General features: G+C 39.4%; 1 pseudogene; it reads left to right on the forward strand.

Moving 5' to 3' along the window:
* The first annotated feature begins 17,260 nt into the window (after nucleotides 1-17,260).
* LOC131831150 (large ribosomal subunit protein uL1-like) lies at nucleotides 17,261-19,707 on the forward strand (annotated as a pseudogene).
* Nucleotides 19,708-19,957: the final 250 nt, after the last annotated feature.

Here is a 19,957-nt window from a genome sequence, read left to right on the forward strand (position 1 = left end):
ACATAGATCAGTGGAACAAAATAGAGAACCCAGAAATGGACCCTCAACTCTATGGTCAACTAATCTTCAACAAAGTAAGAAAAGAATGTCCAATGGAAAAAAAGAGAGCCTCTTCAACAAATGGTGTTGGGAAAATTTGACAGCCACATGCAGAAAGATGAAACTGGACCATTTCCTTATACCACACACGTAAACAGACTCAAAATGGGTGAAGGACCTCAATGTGAGACAGGAATCCATCAAAATCCTCGAGGAGAACACAGGCAGCAACCTCTTCAACCTCAGCCGCAGCAACTTCTTCCTAGGAACATCGCCAAAGGCAAGGGAAGCAAGGGCAGAGATGAACTATTGGGACTTCATCAAGATCAAAAGCTTTTGCACAGCAAAGGAAACTGAACAAAACCAAAAGACAGCTGACAGAATGGGAGAAGATATTTGCAAATGAAATATCAGATAAAGGGCTAGTATCCCAAATCTATAAAGAACTTATCAAACTCAATACGCAAAGAATAATCCAATCAAGAAATGGGCAGAAGACATGAACAGGCATCTCTGCAAAGAAGACATATAGATGGCCAACAGACACATGAAAAAATGCTCTACATCTCTCGGCATCAAGGAAATACAAATCAAAACCACAATGAGATACCATTTCACACCAGTCAGAATGGCTAAAATTAACAAGTCAGGAAATGAAAGATGTTGGCGAGGATGAGGAAAAAGGAGAGCCCTCCTACATTGTTGGTGGGAGTGCAAGCTGGTGTAGCCATTCTGGAAAACAGCATGGAGGTTCCTCAAAAAGTTGAAAATAGAGCTGCCTTACCTCTCAGCAGTTGCCCTAGTATTTACCCCAAAGATATAAATGTAGTGATCCAAAGGGGCACCTGCACCCCAATGTTTATAGCAGCAATGTCCACAATAGCCAAACTATGGAAAGAACCTAGATGTCCATCAACAAATGAATGGATAAAGATCACACACACACACACACAATGGAATACTATTCAGCCATCAAAAAATGAAATCTTGCCATTTGCAACCACATGGATGGAACTAGAGGGCATTATGCTAAGTGAAACAAGTCCGAAAAAGACAATCATCATATGATCTCACTCATATGTGGAATTAAGAAACAAAACAGAGGCTCATCAAGGAAGAGGGGAAAAAATAAAGGAAGACAAAACCAGAGAGCAAGACAAACCATTTGTTTCCTTAATCATAAGAAACAAACTGAGCGTTGCTGGAGGGAAGGGAAGTGCAAGAATGGGGTAACTGGGTGATGGACATTAAGGAGGGCAAGTGATGTAATGAGCACTGGATATTATATAAGACCGATGAATCACAGACCTACCTATGAGCCCAATAATACATTATATGTTAATTAATTGAATTAAAATAGTTAAGAAAGAAGTCTACTTAGTATTAATAGGCTCAAACTCCTGATACATGGAAGAGCGTGGATTAATTTCCAAAGTATTATTATTATTATTATTATTATTACTATTTTTATTTATTGTATGCTCCATGCCCAGTATAGAGCCCAACATGGGGCTTGAACTCATGACCCTGTGATCAAGACCTGATTTGAGCTCAAGTCAGATCCTCAAAGGATTGAGCCACCCAAGTGCCCCTCATACACATTATTCTAAGTGAAACAAAATGCGGCATAGTGTGTAATTCTAATTTCATTTATATGATCTGAAAAGGGGAAATTTTTAGGGATAGGAGACAGATGTGTTCATTGAACAGGGAGGGAAGGGTTTCCTGTAAATGGGTTAGAGGGAATTGTTAAGGATGATGGACACTTTATGCAATGAATATGCTTGTATCATGAAATTTTCTATTTGGCAAAAGACACAGAACTTGATATTTAAAAGGGTAAATTTAACATGATTTCACTCATATGGAATTTCAGAAACAAATGAGCAAAGGGGAAAAAAAGAGATTGGGAGGGCAAATGAAGAAATAGACTCTTAATAGAAAACAAACTGATGATTAGCAGTGATGGGGGATTAAGGAGTACATTTGTTGTGATGAGCACCAGGTGTTGTAGGGAAGTGTTGAATCACTATATTACGCTCCTGTGACTAATATTATATTGCATGTTAACTGGATTTAAATTAAACCACAAAAAATATTAAAAGGGTAAATTCAAACTGTATGTAAATTGTACCTTAGTATATCTTAGTACATGTAAATTATACCCTAATAGGAAAAAGAAAAATAATTATAAGAGCCTTCTGGATGAAAAATAAATATATTAGTCTTGTAGTCAGAGTGGTTAGAATGTATAATGAACTGGTGACTGACATTTATATTCCAGCTCTGCTACTAACTAGCTGGGTGACTTGAGCACTTCTTTTTTCCCTTCCAGGGCCCAAATGTCTCCATTTTTCCAATGACGTTGTTGATTGGAGTAATGACTAGAATGCCTCTAGCCTTGGCACTCTGTGATGACTAAAGAGGTCATCTCACTAGTTACTTTTGTATTCGCTTGAGACCAGGTGCTTTGGCTGAGGTCTGGGCTGGGCCCGTGTTCTGAGGTATTACCATACACAACAGGTGGGTGTGTGCTGTGGATAGCTAGGGCTGGACTTAATGTGGCCACCACCCTTTATCCTTCATACCCTTCCTTCAGGAGACTTTTTATGGCTGAGCTGTGAATAACTGCCATCAACAGCTACCCAGACCTTCAGGATAAACAAAAGAAAACATTTGTCTTGCACCCTGATAGGCATCCTGCTCTGTCTCTCTTGAATGAATAACTCAATACTGTTTAGTAATGATAATTCTCATTCCTAAGGCCCTCTCCTATGTGAGAACTCATGCATTCCTCATAATTACCCTACTTGAAATGTAGGTCAGGATGGGTATAATTATCCTCATTTTGTAAATTCTTAAAAACAAAGCAAAACAAACTAACAGCCACAGTGAGAAAAATAAACTAAGGTGTGGGCATTTTAATCCCTTAATCTAACATCACTCCACTAGTAAGGGGCCAAGATTGGACTGGAACTTAGTTCTATCTGTTGTGAAAAACTGGTGATAAGAATGCATTTTACTGGGTTCCAGTCTGAAATACGGACACCCAATTACTTCTCCTATGCTTATTTATCCATTACTACATTTACTCATTGATCAACAAATACTTTCTGACCTTGAAAAGAGGAGACTTTACATAAGATATGGGCCTGGGAGTCATTGCTGAAAGATAAAGCCATTGGAATAGATGGGATAATTCAAGGATAGTGGGAAGATTAGAAGAGAAGAGCACTTCACCAGAAGCTTGAGGAGCATCCACATTTAAGGGCCCCACAGAGCAAGAAGGGCTTGGAAGAGAAGTTTAGAAAAAGCTATCAGAAGGGAAGAAGGAAATAAAATATTTAGATGCTGTGTTAACCAAGAGAAGAGAGATTTTATGAAAGGGAGAGCTGTCTTTGTTGGAGACTTCTCAGAGATAGGGTTGTGATGTTTCATTAATCTCGTGGTGAGGAGCCTTTGGTCCCTTGCAGGACGGGTGCTCATGTAGCATTGGTGCTCACCTCCCTCTCTGGTGTCAGAGAGTCAACAAAGTCAATTCCATGCCTCTTTCTCAAGGCTGGCTTCTTCATCTGTGAAACATGTATCCATAGCCTTCTCTACTTCAGAAGGGTAGGAAATGCAAGGAACCTTAATATGAGGCAGAATATGTTCATTATACTTGTCACGTATGGAAGAGAAAGGGGGAGATCATATTCTGTTTTTGATAGTTCTGCTGGTTCGATCTTAAATGTCCTGTTACATTCATCACTGCATACTATAGAACTATAGAACTATTTAAAATTCAAAGTCTCACGTGATTGGGAAGGCCAAAATGATTCTCGAAGGTCTCATTCAGTTCATCAGCCACTTAGAACCTCATTCATGACAAGCATGATGCAGGGCTTGATCTCAGGACCCCGAGATTGCCTGAGCCAAAATCAAGAGTCAGATGCTCAACCCACTAAGCCACCCAGGTGCGCCTCATTCTGTTGTTCCAAGTACACATACAGATTTTACAATTATAACTCTGAACTTAGGCAGTCCACTACCTCTTGGGACAACATAGTGGGTACTGCATAGCATAGACTCTGAAGTCAGAATTCGGTTTGGATGCTGCTCAATAAGTGATATCTTGGGAAAGTTATTTGAACTCTCAAAATTTCAGTTTCTTATCTGCAAAATGGAGATTATAATACCTAGCTCTCAGACTCATCAAGAGACACAAATGTAATGATGCATGGAGAACAAGTAGCACAACCTCTGGCAGAGAGAATATGTCTTAGAGAGATGGGTGACTCAGTTGGTTAAGCCTCTGACCCTTGATTTAGGCTCAGGTTGTGATCTCAGGGTTGTGAGATCGAGCCCTGCATCTCTCTCAAACAAACAAACAAAACAAAACAAAAAACCCCACCAACCTGGAAATGATGCAGAAGGGCTTTAGAAACATGACCTTTGAGGAAAGTTTGAAGAACTTAAGGTGCTCACCATAGAAGAGCTATTTAATGTGAAATGAGGAAGAGCATAATGAGAAAGTTGCAGCAAACCAGTGGAACACATAAACTGAGGTTGGTTTTATTAAAAAGTAGAGAGAGCATTTTACCTTCATCCCATCATCCAGTCTTGTATTGCTTAGCACCCAGTAAGATCCCCTTGTCCATGACTTCCTCACTGTGGGGGAAAATAGGAGCAGGAAGATCCTAGCAGCCTTCACCACAGAAGACTCCAGCAACCCATTGCACACAGCTTTACCACTGAAAATCCCTGAAGTTTTTGTTGATGTTGACCCCAGCCAGTGGAGCTGCATGGGGAGTATGAGCTTCTTTGCACCCCTCATCCCAGGCCAGAGCAGCCACTTCTCCCAGCTCCACTGGTTCCAGGGCTGTTGACCCACCTGCCCCATTCTGGCGCATGACTGGGACCCTGGCTGCACACCTCTTCCATGTGCACTGTGCTCTGGACCCTGGCACTGCTGCCCCTCCATGCATGCCTGTGTACCACACCCCAGCTCCACAAATATGTGGAGACTAAAGAACATGCTCTTGAACAACTATTGAGTCAGAGGAAATCAAAGGGAATTTTACAAGTATCTTGATACAGAGAACGGATCAGTGGTTACCAGAGGGAAAGGAGTTGAGGGTGGGTATAAGGGCTTGTAGGGTGACGGATGATAAATAAACTTTTGGGGGTGATCACTTTGTTGTGTATACAGATGTCAGATTAGAAATGTCATATACCTGAATATATGACAACAATTTAAAAAGTACCTTGAGACAGACAAAAATGAAAACAAATTATTTATCAAATTTATGGGATACAGCACAAGCATTCTAAGAGGGAAGTATTTAGTGATGGATACCTACACTAAGGAAGAAGAAAGATTTCAAATGAACAACCTAATATTATACCTCAAGGAACTGCATAACTCAGAGGTAGCAGAAGGAAGGAAATAATAAAGATTAGAGCAGAAATAAATATAGAATAAAAATGGAAAAAATCAATAAAACTAAGAGTTATGGTTTTTTTGTAAAGATAAAATTGACAAACTCTTAGCTAGTCTAAGAAAAAGAAAAGGGAAAATTCAAATAAGTAAAATCAAGAATGAAAAAGGAGACATTGCAGTGGATATCTAAGAAACAGAAAGGATCATAGGGAGTATCATGAAGAATCACATATCAAAACCCTGGATAATCTAGAAGGAATGGCTAAATTCCTAGAAACATATGACATACCAAAACTCCATCAAGGAGAAATTGACAACCTGAATAGACCAGTAGCAAACAAGGAGATGAAATCAGTAGTCAGTAATCAAAACCCCTTGCCAGTGAAAGCCGAGGACCAATCCTTGTTAAACTCTTTCAGGAAATCCGAGATGAGGAAACAAACACTTCCAAACTCATTTTACCAGACCAGCATCACCCCAATACTAAAACCAGACAAAGACATTACAAGGAAAGAACACTAGAGGCTAATACCTCTGATGAACATAGCAGAGAGGAGAATGACAGTCCTTCAGGTAGGGGGAAATGGGGAGATGTTGGTCAAGGTGTACAATGTTTCAGTTACACCAAGTGAGTAAGTTCTGGAAATCCAATATCCAGCACTGTAACTGTGGTTAAAGATACTGTACAGTGTACAAAATTTGCTGAGAGAGTAGATTTTAAGTGTTCTTACCACACACAAAAATGATGCTAACTATGTAAGGAGATGGATATGCTATATAGTTTGATTGTGGTGATTATTTTACAATGTATTTGTATATCACGTCATTGTGTTGTATACCTTACACATATATAATTTTTGTCAATTATACCTCATTTGAGTTGGAAAACAGGAGTGCCCGTGTGGCTCAGCTGGTTAAGAGTCCGTCTTCAATTCAGGTCATGATCTCAGGGTCCTGGGATCTAGACCTGTGTTGGGCTCTCTGCTTAGTGGGGAGTCACCTTCTCCTCTCCCTCTCCATCAAATAAATTAAAAAAAAAACCTTAAAGTTTTTTTTAAAAAAACTTAAAAAAAACCCAGTTGCACAAAAAATAATAACTTCAAATTTTTAGGAAGAGACTCATGAGGAACTTAACACTATATATATATATGTATACACACACACACATACAATCATAAAAAGAGTATTAAAATTCTTGATCTGTGTGGCTGAATAGAATCTTTATTATTTTACTCCTATCCTCCAAACTAATTGTGTGACAAAACAAACATCTAAAAAAATTTTAAAACTCTTACTAAACAAACGAACACAAAACTAAGAACTTCCCAAAACTAAGAACTTCCCAACTAGAGATCTCTGGGTCAATTATGAAAATAACCAAACTGTTGCCTTTACATATTATAGCAACTTTCACTTCTGTTTTTAAAGTAAGTTTAAAACGTGAAAAAAATGTACTGTATTAAACTGTAGGATCAGTCATGTTTTCATTGTTGGCTAGTAATGATTAACAAGAATAAGATAATGAGAAAAATTAAGATTCCAAATGAATTTCTAGGGACTATGACAATGAAATCAATAAAAATGTTTCTCCACAAATAATATTATCATTAGATTAATAAAGCTTATTTTAATGAAGACAATATGAAAATAGTAAAACATTCTTTTAAGAGTTACATGTTGTTTGTTTTCTATGGAAATCACTGTAATGGCCATTTGACTGATGCTACCAGTAGCATTACATGGTCTGGTTTAAGAAGAATCTAGTTATGTCATTCTCTTTCATCCTTTGCATCTTGATTTTTCTTTTTCCCTTGAAGACCTTCTTCTCCATCTTCTATGTTCTCCTTGTGAACATAATCATCGTAATATCCATCCTGAAAATCTTTCATTGGCCATGAGAGATCTATTTCCTATTTTTCCTTTCCCAATTCTGAGCTTGCTTCATCTTGCCTTCATTCTCTTCTTCTTCTTCCTCCTCTTCCTCATATTCTCTGGATGGTCCAGCTCCGTCCTCCCCATTAACTTGGTTATGGTTATTTCCATACTCTTTCTCTTCCTCTTCGGGGTTGATGTTCATTATCCTGCTGACAAAATCCCTTTAAGTATGTTATGCTGTAGTCATTATTGGGAGGGAAACAAACCATAAGTGACTTTTAATCTCACAAAACAAACTGAGGGTTGCTGGGGGGAGGTGGGGTGGGAGAAGGGGGGTGGGGTTATGGACATTGGGGAGGGTATGTGCTATGGTGAGTGCTGTGAAGTGTGTAAACCTGGTGATTCACAGACCTGTACCCCTGGCGATAAAAATATATGTTTATAAAAAATAAAATTAAAAAAAAAGATACTTTCTCAGTTATTAGGATTATGATATCAGAGTTAAACAAGTCATGACTTTTCTATCTTTTTAATTTTCCTGAATATCTACTGAATTGAGTACTTTGATTTTGGTACCATTCAGATTGAAGTAGTTAGAATTTGGTCATTTCTCTTTCAAAACTTCCAAGCCCCCAGAAATGATATTGACACTAAGGACTCTGGTCAATGAAGTTAGTTCCATTGCAGCCATACTCAGAAACCCTGGTTTTTAAAAATACCCATTCATGCTTTCAGTTTCCCAACGAATGACTAGCAATTATTGAAGACCAATTCGGTCACTCAGTCTTCATTTCCCCCCTCTCTTCCTCAACTACCACAAATCTTGTTTCTCCTTTCTTCTCTCTCACACTATCTCCATTTCCAAAATTTGCAAACGATTTGGAAGTGAACAAAAAGAAATGCAAAAATCCACTCACTGCCAGCAAAAAAAGATATGAAGGTAAAGAACAGAAAAACAGATGAAATCCAAGGAAGTGGGATGCTAACATTGCCTTCCCTCCTCTTTGTTCACACATTTACAGTTACTTTCCCTTCAGCAGCTATTCAAGGTTTGAATGAGGTTTTTTTTTTTTTTTAATATGATATAATCCGAACTGTATTTTTGGAATATTAATCTGATGGTTGTGTTTGTAAATTGGGCAGAAAAGTTAAAAAAAAAAAAGCAAGAAATTAATTAGAAATTACTTTATTAGCCAAGGAAAGAAAAAAAATGAGAAACTAAACAGCAATGTTGTCACTGGGAATAAAAGGATATAAGTACTAGTGGTGTCATAGAGTTAGAATTTGTTAGAGCTGGCTTTGAGACTGGGTGACTAGCAGGAGGGTGATGGCGACTTTATCATGAGAAGGGAGCCAAGAAGGGAGCTCAGGGGGAAGATGCTGAGTGTACTTGGGCACTTGAGATTGAAGGGCTGCTTCATCATCTAAGTCGGGGTTCCCTATAAGTAGATAGCCAGTGGAACTGGATGAATGGGGTTGAAACTAAGCCCCAAAGATAGAGTGTTATAGCCTTCAGCAGATAAAACATTTTTTAAAAACTACTGTATTTAAGAAGAGATACTTTGGAATGAGTCTGAGAAGAAACAGTAAGATAATGACCAGGGGAATCCTAAGGGCTAATACTCTAGAGGCTGAGAGGGACGAGAATTTAGAGAAGCGAGAGCTGCCTACTCAGAGGGAGAGAAGAGTGTTAAGGTTTTACGCCAATGGCAAGAACACCGACAGAGGGGCTAACTTGTCGGTGGAGATACTGCTTTTTCACGGATAGTAGTGTCATCCGGTTCTAGGGGAAGTGTGCAGGCACAAAATAGAAAAGTATACCCCCTTCCTTCCCCTCTTTTCCTTTGACATTTGTTCCACCCTAGGTGAAAGAGTAGTTGGAAAGGAGCTTGGTCTGGTCTCTACAGAGAGGCAGAAGTGCATTGGATAGTGTTAGTGTGCCCTTCCTGAGACACCCTCAGTTTTTCTTACTCTGCTTTTTGCCCTTTGAGGCCGAGCTGGCTGGATTCTATCAGTGAACTCTTCTGCCTCCTGTTTCCTGTTGGTTTTGGCTCATGGTGATCTCCAGCAGGATGTCACAGGGCAGTAGGAAAGTCCTATGGGGTATTTCTTCCCAGCTTCTCCATGGCACATCGTTATGCTTTGGCTATGTCACTTTGTGATGCCTTGTCTGTAGTAGGGTTGGCAGGATTTTGGCCTGATGTTAGCTCAGAGTAATGATGTGAACATCAAAAATGGCCTAAGAGGGAGCGTTTTGTAATATCGAGGCTTAATATTTCTAACTTGACCAACTATGTTTTCCTTTTAAAACTCTGGCATTCTATGATTGGAAACTAGGGTTTTGCTATTCAAAGTGTAGTCTGTGGAATAGCAGAATAAATTTCCCTTGGGAACTTGTTAGAAATGCAGTCTACAGTTTTCAATGATACCCAGGTGATTTATACACAGGATTTGAGAAATACTAAGCTAGTATACCATCACAGTTACTTATTATCTCTGTGAACTTATGACAAGTTACTATCCACTTTCTAATCTCAAATTTCAAATCTTTCAATTTCTGAAAAATTATAATAACAATCATAGGGTTGTTGTAAAGAGTCAACAAGACAAAATGATCCTGTACTGTTGTAGAACATTTTTTATTAAACAAATACTTCTGGATATCTTCAATGTGCCAAGCACTGTGCTAGATGCTCAGTAGTCAACAAAATAGGTTCCCTGGCCTCATGCAGCTTGCATTGTTTTTGAGTCTTGTGGACCAAAGTTACTCCTGTTTTGGACTATGGCAGCATGTAGTTATAGTCCACAGATTGCAGTCCTGCTTGATTTCCACAGTTAATTAATACTTCTAAAGCCTCACATAGTTATATTTCTGTGTGTGTGTGTGTGTGTTGAGAATACTTAAAATCTACTCAGTAAATTGCAAGTATACAAAAACCATATTGTTAATGATAGTCATTGTACTGCACAGTAGATCTCAGAACTACTCATAACTCAGAAGTTTGTGTCCCTTGACATCTCATTTTGGCATCCCCTAGCCCCCAGCAGCCACCACCTAACTCTCTGTTTTTATGAAATTGGCAAGTGTGTATGTATATACTTAAATTCCACATAAAAATGGTACCATGTGGTATTTGTGTCACTCTGCCTGGCGTATTTCATTTAGCATAATGCCCTCCAGTTTTTACCCATGTCCAGATCAGTCCTCCTTCTTTGGAATGCACTCTGTAAGGCCTTAACAAGTCATTTCTGCTTTGTGAGCATTGCAAATGGGATCTTAGGAATACCAGACCACATTAACATATCTCAAAGTGTGCTTCATAGAACACTGAATGTGTGCACTTCTCCATGGAGGGGTAAAAAATATAAATGGCCAAATAAGTTGGGGGACCTATTTCTCTATTAGGAGGTCACAATACACCTTTACTGTATCAAAGGCTTCAAGAAGTACCAAATAATATTTTCAGACCACAATGCTCTAAAGCTAGAACTCAACCACAAAAGGAAGTTTGAAAAGAACCAAAATACATGGAGACTAAACAGCATCCTTCTAAAGAATGAATGGGTCAACCGGGAAATTAAAGAGGAATTGAAAAAAATCATGGAAACAAATGATAATGAAAATACAACGGTTCAAAATCTGTGGGACACAACAAAGGCAGTCCTGAGAGGAAAATATATAGCGGTACAAGCCTTTCTCAAGAAACAAGAAAGGTCTCAGGTACACAATCTAACCCTACACCTAAAGGAGCTAGAGAAAGAACAAGAAAGAAACCCTAAGCCTAGCAGGAGAAGAGAAATCATAAAGATCAGAGCAGAAATCAATGAAATAGAAACCAAAAAAAACAATAGAACAAATCAACGAAAGTAGGAGCTGGTTCTTTGAAAGAATTAATAAAATTGATAAACCCCTGGCCAGACTTATCAAAAAGAAAAGAGAAAGGACCCAAATAAATAAAATCATGAATGAAAGAGGAGAGATCACAACTAACACCAAAGAAATACAAACTATTATAAGAACATACTATGAGCAACTCTACGCCAATAAATTTGACAATCTGGAAGAAATGGATGCATTCCTAGAAACATATAAACTACCAAAACTGAACCAGGAAGAAATAGAAAGCCTGAACAGACCCATAACCAGTAAGGAGATTGAAACAGTCATTAAAAATCTCCAAACAAACAAAAGCCCAGGGCCAGACGGCTTCCCGGGGGAATTCTACCAAACATTTAAAGAAGAACTAATTCCTATTCTCCTAAAACTGTTTCAAAAAATAGAAATGGAAGGAAAACTTCCAAACTCATTTTATGAGGCCAGCATCACCTTGATCCCAAAACCAGACAAGGATCCCACCAAAAAAGAGAGCTATAGACCAATATCCTTGATGAACACAGATGCGAAAATACTCAACAAAATACTAGCCAATAGGATTCAACAGTACATTAAAAAGATTATTTACCACGACCAAGTGGGATTTATTCCAGGGCTGCAAGGTTGGTTCAACATCCGCAAATCAGTCAATGTGATACAACACATCAATAAAAGTAAGAACAAGAACCATATGATACTCTCAATAGATGCTGAAAAACCATTTGACAAAGTACAGCATCCCTTCCTGATCAAAACTCTTCAAAGTGTAGGGATAGAGGGCACATACCTCAATATCATCAAAGCCATCTATGAAAAACCCACCGCAAATATCATTCTCAATGGAGAAAAACTGAAAGCTTTTCCGCTAAGGTCAGGAACACGGCAGGGATGTCCATTATCACCACTGCTATTCAACATCGTACTAGAGGTCCTAGCCTCAGCAATCAGACAACGAAAGGAAATTAAAGGCATCCAAATCGGCAAAGAAGAAGTCAAATTATCACTCTTCGCAGATGATATGATACTATATGTGGAAAACCCAAAAGACTCCACTCCAAAACTGCTAGAACTTATACAGGAATTCAGTAAAGTGTCAGGATATAAAATCAATGCACAGAAATCAGTTGTATTTCTCTACACCAACAGCAAGACAGAAGAAAGGGAAATTAAGGAGTCAATCCCACTTACAATTGCACCCAAAACCATAAGATACCTAGGAATAAACCTAACCAAAGAGACACAGAATCTATACTCAGAAAGCTATAAAGTACTCATGAAAGAAATTGAGGAAGACACAAAGAAATGGAAAAATGTTCCATGCTCCTGGATTGGAAGAATAAATATTGTGAAAATGTCTATGCTACCTAGAGCAATCTACACATTTAATGCAATTCCTATCAAAGTACCATCCATCTTTTTCAAAGAAATGGAACAAATAATTCTAAAATTTATATGGAACCAGAAAAGACCTCGAATAGCTAAAGGGATATTGAAAAAGAAAGCCAACATTGGTGGCATCACAATTCCGGACTTCAAGCTCTATTACAAAGCTGTCATCATCAAGACAGCATGGTACTGGCACAAAAACAGACCCATAGATCAATGGAACAGAATAGAGAGCCCAGAAATAGACTCCCAACTCTATGGTCAACTAATCTTCAACAAAGCAGGAAAGAATGTCCAATGGAAAAAAGACAGCCTCTTCAATAAATGGTGCTGGGAAAATTGGACAGCCACATGCAGAAAAATGAAATTGGACCATTTCCTTACACCACACACGAAAATAGACTCAAAATGGATGAAGGACCTCAATGTGCGAAAGGAATCCATTAAAATCCTTGAGGAGAACACAGGCAGCAACCTCTTCGACCTCAGCCGCAGCAACATCTTCCTAGGAACAACGCAAAAGGCAAGGGAAGCTAGGGCAAAAATGAACTATTGGGATTTCATCAAGATCAAAAGCTTTTGCACAGCAAAGGACACAGTTAACAAAATCAAAAGACAACTGACAGAATGGGAGAAGAAATTTGCAAACGACATATCAGATAAAGGACTAGTGTCCAGAATCTATAAAGAACTTAGCAAACTCAACACCCAAAGAACAAATAATCCAATCAAGAAATGGGCAGAGGACATGAACAGACATTTCTGCAAAGAAGACATCCAGATGGCCAACAGACACATGAAAAAGTGCTCCATATCACTCGGCATCAGGGAAATACAAATCAAAACCACAATGCGATATCACCTCACACCAGTCAGAATGGCTAAAATCAACAAGTCAGGAAATGACAGATGCTGGTGAGGATGCGGAGAAAGGGGAACCCTCCTACACTGTTGGTGGGAATGCAAGCTGGTGCAACCTCTCTGGAAAACAGCATGGAGATTCCTCAAAATGTTGAAAATAGAACTGCCCTATGACCCAGCAATTGCACTACTGGGTATTTACCCTAACGATACAAACGTAGTGATCCAAAGGGGCACGTGTACTCGAATGTTTATAGCAGCAATGTCCACAATAGCCAAACTATGGAAAGAACCTAGATGTCCATCAACAGATGAATGGATCAAGAAGATGTGGTATATATACACAATGGAATACTATGCAGCCATCAAAAGAAATGAAATCTTGCCATTTGCGACAACATGGATGGAACTAGAGCGTATCATGCTTAGCGAAATAAGTCAAGCGGAGAAAGACAACTATCATATGATCTCCCTGATATGAGGAAGTGGTGATGCAACATGGGGGCTTAAGTGGGTACGAGAAGAATAAATGAAAGAAGATGGGATTGGGAGGGAGACAAACCATAAGTGACTCTTAATCTCACAAAACAAACTGAGGGTTGCTGGGGGGAGGGGGTTTGGGAGAAAGGGGTGGTATTATGGACATTGGGGAGGGTATGTGTTTTGGTGAGTGCTGTGAAGTGTGTAAACCTGGTGATTCACAGACCTGTACCCCTGGGGATAAAAATATATGTTTATAAAAAATAAAAAATTATATTAAAGAAGTACCAAATAAAACACCCCTTAAATTTGGCATAATTCCACATTTCTGGCACTTATTAGTAAAGATTTCTTTCTTTCCTTCCTTCCTTCTTTCTGTCATAGTAATTTGGGAAGATCTTAAATTGGCCCTCTAAGGACACTTATGGACATGATATTTGGTGGATCTATCTTAGAAAAATCGGGAGGAAAAGAGGGTTTTTGCCAGGGGCAGTCATCCATAGTGGGTGACCAGGATGACTCCCAGTGATTGTTTGATTTCCCAAGAGGAAACATTAAGTTCTAATAAAAGGGCAGGGGATTAAGAGCACAGTCTTTAAGAGTCTCCTGACGTTGAGCACGTCTCTGGCCCTCAGTATATGTGCTTATGAGAGGGTGTTTGACTTGGAAATGGTATTTTCCCCAGTGAAAGCTGGGCTTCCTCTCAAAGTATGAGGAATGGAGAGTACTGCATTTGGCGTGAAGAGGGCCTACTAACTTAATTAAGTGACCAAACCTGTCCCACTTGCTTAGAATGTGTGTTCCTGAAATATGGCCACAATCCAGAAGAAAGCAAGCCCCAAACTGTCTCAACAGGTATTTGGAGATTGTTTCTTCTACAAAAAGTTCTCAAGCTTTTGATGTGAAGAAAGGCATTTATTCTCATGTTCTAAAGTTTACTTACGTGTATACCAAGAAATAGAAAGTGTGTGCACACGTATTTCCTGGTTTCGTGCTGGGGGAAGGAAGGTAGATAGTAATGCACCAGCAATTTTAAACAAGGGGTTTAACAGATAAGAGGTAGAAGACTCAGAGAAAAGTTTACTGAGGCAATGGAGGAAAGCCTTCTGATCACATTCAGGTCAGAAGAGAAGTCCTTCTGACTACCTAGATTCAAGGCAGAAATAGGTATGGGTACAACAGAGAAATTCCACGTATCTGGGGATACAAAGCAGTTTTGAAGAACCTGGACTCTGAGGAAGACAAAACCAGATCCAAACCTGTTGAAGGAGGTCACTGAGAGGATGTGATCACCAGTTGACACATTAGCTGGACCCAGGCAATTAGAGGCTCCTCATCCCCCATCCTCCCCACCCCCATCCTTGGAATGTACATTCCACCCACTGTCCACACTAAGTGTCATTTTCAGAGACATAGCCTTGAGACAGTAATGTGTTGTTGAGACCATCTGGACTGGATACATGACAGGATCCTAATCAAAACCTCTGTATAAATGTTTAAGATTCTGTCAGATGGGTGCAGAGATCTGCTTGTCTTGCCACTATCCAAGACAAGGCTTGTGTGTAAGTTCCCTTGTTTATTAAACCTGCCACGTACCAATCTAGAGTGGCCTTCCTCTTTTATAGTCACACATATTTTGATAATTCACCAAGAGATGTAGAGGAAATATGGTGCTGTGAGAAAAGAATCTGTCTGACCTATTTTCAATTCCTAGTGCTATTACTTGTCAGTTTGGGAGATACTTTACCCTCTCTGAAAACTTGCAAGGTTATGAAGATTAAATGGATGACAAATCTATGTACCTATTACTAGTATCTACCTTATATAAGCCTTCAGTAATAATAGCAGTTATCACTGTTAATATAGAATACTGGAGTTCTTAAGTACAAACATGAAAAAAAAGAGAAAGACAAATACCATATGATTTCACTTATATGTGAAATCTAAAAAACAAAACAAAGGAACAAACAAACAAAACACAGAATCAGACCTATAAGTATAGGGAATTGATGGTTGCCAGTGGGGGGGGGGATGAGGGGGGAATGGGCAGTATGAGTGATGGGGAGTAAGAGATAAAGGCGTCCAGTTATGGAATAAATAAGCAACAGGGCTGAGAGGTACAGCTCAGGGAATACAGTCAGTGGTACTGTAATAGTGTCCTATGGGGACAGATGGCAGCTACACTTGTGGTGAGCATGGTATAATGTATAGACTTAGTAAATTACTGTGTTGCTCACCTGAAACTATTGTAACAGTGTGTGTCAACTCTACCTCAATAAAAAATGAATGCAAACAGATGAAGTCAATAAACTTCAGAGTGTAAAAATGACTTATCCAAAGTGATAGAAAGGGACGTACTAGAACCAAGTCCTTCAGGCTCTAAGCCAAATGCTTCTTGCCTCTACATACTCTGCCATCTCCAAGAGGTAATTACATGAAGCACATACTTCATGGAGTACAGACAGTGGAGAAGTGTGATGACAAATCCTATGGAGCCCACGGGACTTGCAGTCAGAAATTAAAGTTAAAATCTGGCTCTGCCACATACTGACTTTGTGATCTTGTGAAAGCCATTGCAAGTTCCATGAACCTTCTTTCCCTCATCTTGTAAAATGGTGATAATGACCCTTGCTTACTTTCCAGGAATAATGTTGTCAAGTTCAAATGAGTTGAAAGTGAAGTTTAAAACTGTAAGGAGCAGTAGGTCCATTAGGGATTTGTATTTATATTATATACTTAAAAGTGGCAAGGGAGCCCAATTTGCTTAATATTGGTTCATCAGTATCACAGAAATGATTTATTTGACAGGTCTGCTTGTAGGCGAGGAGAAGCAAACAGGATAAGAATTGCTCATTCCAGCAAGGTGGACATGTGTATGAGTGCTTCAGATGCGTGTTGCTCTAACCAGAACAAACCTGAGAGCTACCGCTAACTGGAGTTCTCTATGCAGCCATCTTCAAAGAAGCCAAGTGTGATGTCTGAAAGTGATTCACATCCTGCCTTGAGTCCCTTGGCAGATATCAACAAGGGTGTAATTCCTACTCAGTTCTTCCATGTCCCCCTTTGCCCTGCCTCTCATCTTCCCATCTCTCACACTCTCTACCCACCCCATGACTTTATCTTAAACCTTCACTATCCATCCTCCATGGAATGTACCTGGGTAAAAAACACAAAACCAAGCTTTAGTGATCTCCATGTTTCTTTTCTCTTATCCTTTCCCTCTATATTTTATGCTTTTAATGGACTAAATATTTGCCTTTCTGATGAAATTTCTCTCACTTTTCCATCCATCTCTCTTCTCATTTGCCAGTTCTCTGTCGAAAATGGGCCAGAAGCAGAACTGCAGCATTTTGAATCTATTTTTTGAAGGTGGGGAGGGATTGAGGTCTAGTGAAAAGCCCAGAATAAGGCAAAATTTTCTTTAATACATTGGGGGAAGGAAAAAACATAATGAACACTTACAAATTAATATACATGTAAATTTATTATAAAGATATTATATATCTCTTCAAAGAAATGACTAAATTAGCAACGTGGATACGAGGATGTAAAATTTGTGTGATGGGACCAGATATAGGGAAGTTAGTTGTGGGGAGTTGCTTATGTTTTGGTTCACACTCATGAAAGTTTTTCACTCATATTTTCTTTAGGCATTTAAGTGTCTCTCTTGTGCCCTAATTTGTGCTACTGACCAAACCTCCTGTCTACTCTCCTTGTTATTATTAGTTTACTTTTAAGATCTACTCTCTTGGCAAGTTTCAAATATGCTGTGTAGTATCATTGACTAGAGTCACCCTGCTCTGTGTTACATCCCCATGACTTTTGTGCTCTCCTTAAAAACTGGCTTGAAGTACTGCTTTTGAAGGAAAATGCCTCCATTAGAAATGCTGACTCACCCCCATGGGGCCTCATTTTGAATGCTTGAGAGGGTTTAGCAGAAAAAGCCACTGTCTATTGCTGAGCACCACCTTGTGGGTAATTAATGAGCTATGATGGCATAACCGGCAGGTTGCAATAGTGTCTGGGTCAGAATTCTTGAATTAGAACTCTTGCTCTGCTACCTACTAGCTGTGTGACTCTGGACAAGCTCCTTAATCTGTGTCTTCCCTTCCTCTGCAGAGGGAGATAATCTACCAATGCTGTGGTGCCTGGTATTATAGTAAGCACGCAGAGCCCCTAATCTGACATCCTCATAGCTAGCAGTTTGGGAGCATTGGTCAAATAAGACCAGATTTCTAGATAAGGGCAATTGTAATGACTAGTATCAATAGTACTATTAATAAGATAATAATGGCTCCTATTTACTGAACGCCTACCAGGGACAGATGCTATGCTGCATTCTGTGTGTGTGTGTGTGTGTGTGTGTATGTGTATGTGTGTGTGTGTGTGTGTGTGTGTGCTGCATTCTTTACATGAATAATTTCATTCAGCCCTACAATACTCCTTTGTACTGAGCACTTTTATTATGCCCAGTTCATATGTGAGGGACCCAAGACTCTGAGATAACTGATTTTTCCTGAGCTACACATCTAACAAAGGCAGTGTTGAAATCAAATCCAAGTTCGACATTAACCATGTCATTATAACTGCTCTAAGCTTCTTGTGAGAGAATTGAGCAAGGAAATTATATTTTTTAGGGAGAAGACAGTGTGTGTATGTATGCAGGTGCATGGGTATGTGAGCATGTGTGTGTATGTGTGTGTGTTACACACAAGAGGAGCAGGAGGAAGGAGAATGGTGGAGCTGTGGTCATTGTCTTCAACCTGCTATATAGCTGTCGTAGGGGAAGGGATACCATGTTTTTTCCAAATGATCCCAGATGTTATAATATTTTGGGTGAATAGATTTCTATCCAATTACACAGACTAATTTTCTAATAGCCAAAATTGTTAAAATATGAAATTATCTGCCTTTGGAGATAATAAAGTCTCCATTATTAGAGGTTTTTTTTAAGCAGAGTCTGCTGATATTTGGAAAAGATAGTGTAGAGATTGTGTTTGAGAAGGACCACTGAAGTATTTTCTAATCTTGTAAGTCATTGTTTATATAATCAACTTCAAAATTCATGGCAGAAGTGACCCTTCAACTGGCTCTCTTTTCCGGTTCTTGCAGGTGTGAGGCTCTGCGAGCAGCAAGGGCTCCTGAGCTGCCCTGTACAAGGCGGTGCGGGAATTCCTGCCTGGCAACCCCTGCAAGCCCAGCTAGGTTTTGGAGCCGGTGGATCTACAGATCAGCTCGAACGACTATGACCCTCAGGAAGACAGATGCTTCTCGGGCACAGTCAGACTTAAGTTCACTCCCACACCCCAAGCTCCCCATATGTTTTTCGGGGACCAGCAGGACTGTGATGAGTCTGTGGTTATTCCCCACGTGGACATTGAGGCACTGAAGAAACTCAACAAGAAGAAAAAAAAGTCGAGAAGCTGGCCAAGAAGTATGATGCCTTTTTGGCCTCAGAATTTCTGATCAAGCAGATCCCACAAATGCTGGGCCCAGGCCTCATAAGGCTGGCAAGCTCCCTTCCTTACTGACCCACAATGAGAACATGGTGGCCAAAGTAGATGGAGTGAAGTTTACCATCAAATTCCAGATGAAGAAGGTGCTGTGTTTGGCAATGGCCATTGACCGCGTGCAGATGACAGGTGATGAGCTTGTGTGCAATATCCACTTAGCTGTCAGTTTCCTGGTGTCATTACTCAAGGAGAATTGGCAGAATGTCTACGCTTTACACATCAAGAGCACCATGAGCAAGCCCCAGCACCTGTACTAAGGCACAGCTTAATAAACCCTACTGCTACTAAAAAAAAAAAAAAAAAAAAAAAAAATCCTTCTGCTGGCTTTGTGCATTAGACTACTACAAGTTGTAGAATAAAAACTGGTTTAAGAAAAAAGTTCATTATAAAGATAAGGAGTTACCTCAAGAAGTCCATAAGCAGGAGGAAAAGAACTGAAACTAGAGTCTGAAATACTATATTTTCTCTCTCCATCCTGAATTTGTGCTCCTGCCCACAGGTTATCCT

Source organism: Mustela lutreola, chromosome 5 (assembly GCF_030435805.1).
Source record: "Mustela lutreola isolate mMusLut2 chromosome 5, mMusLut2.pri, whole genome shotgun sequence".
In the NCBI taxonomy this organism is placed as follows: domain Eukaryota; kingdom Metazoa; phylum Chordata; class Mammalia; order Carnivora; family Mustelidae; genus Mustela; species Mustela lutreola.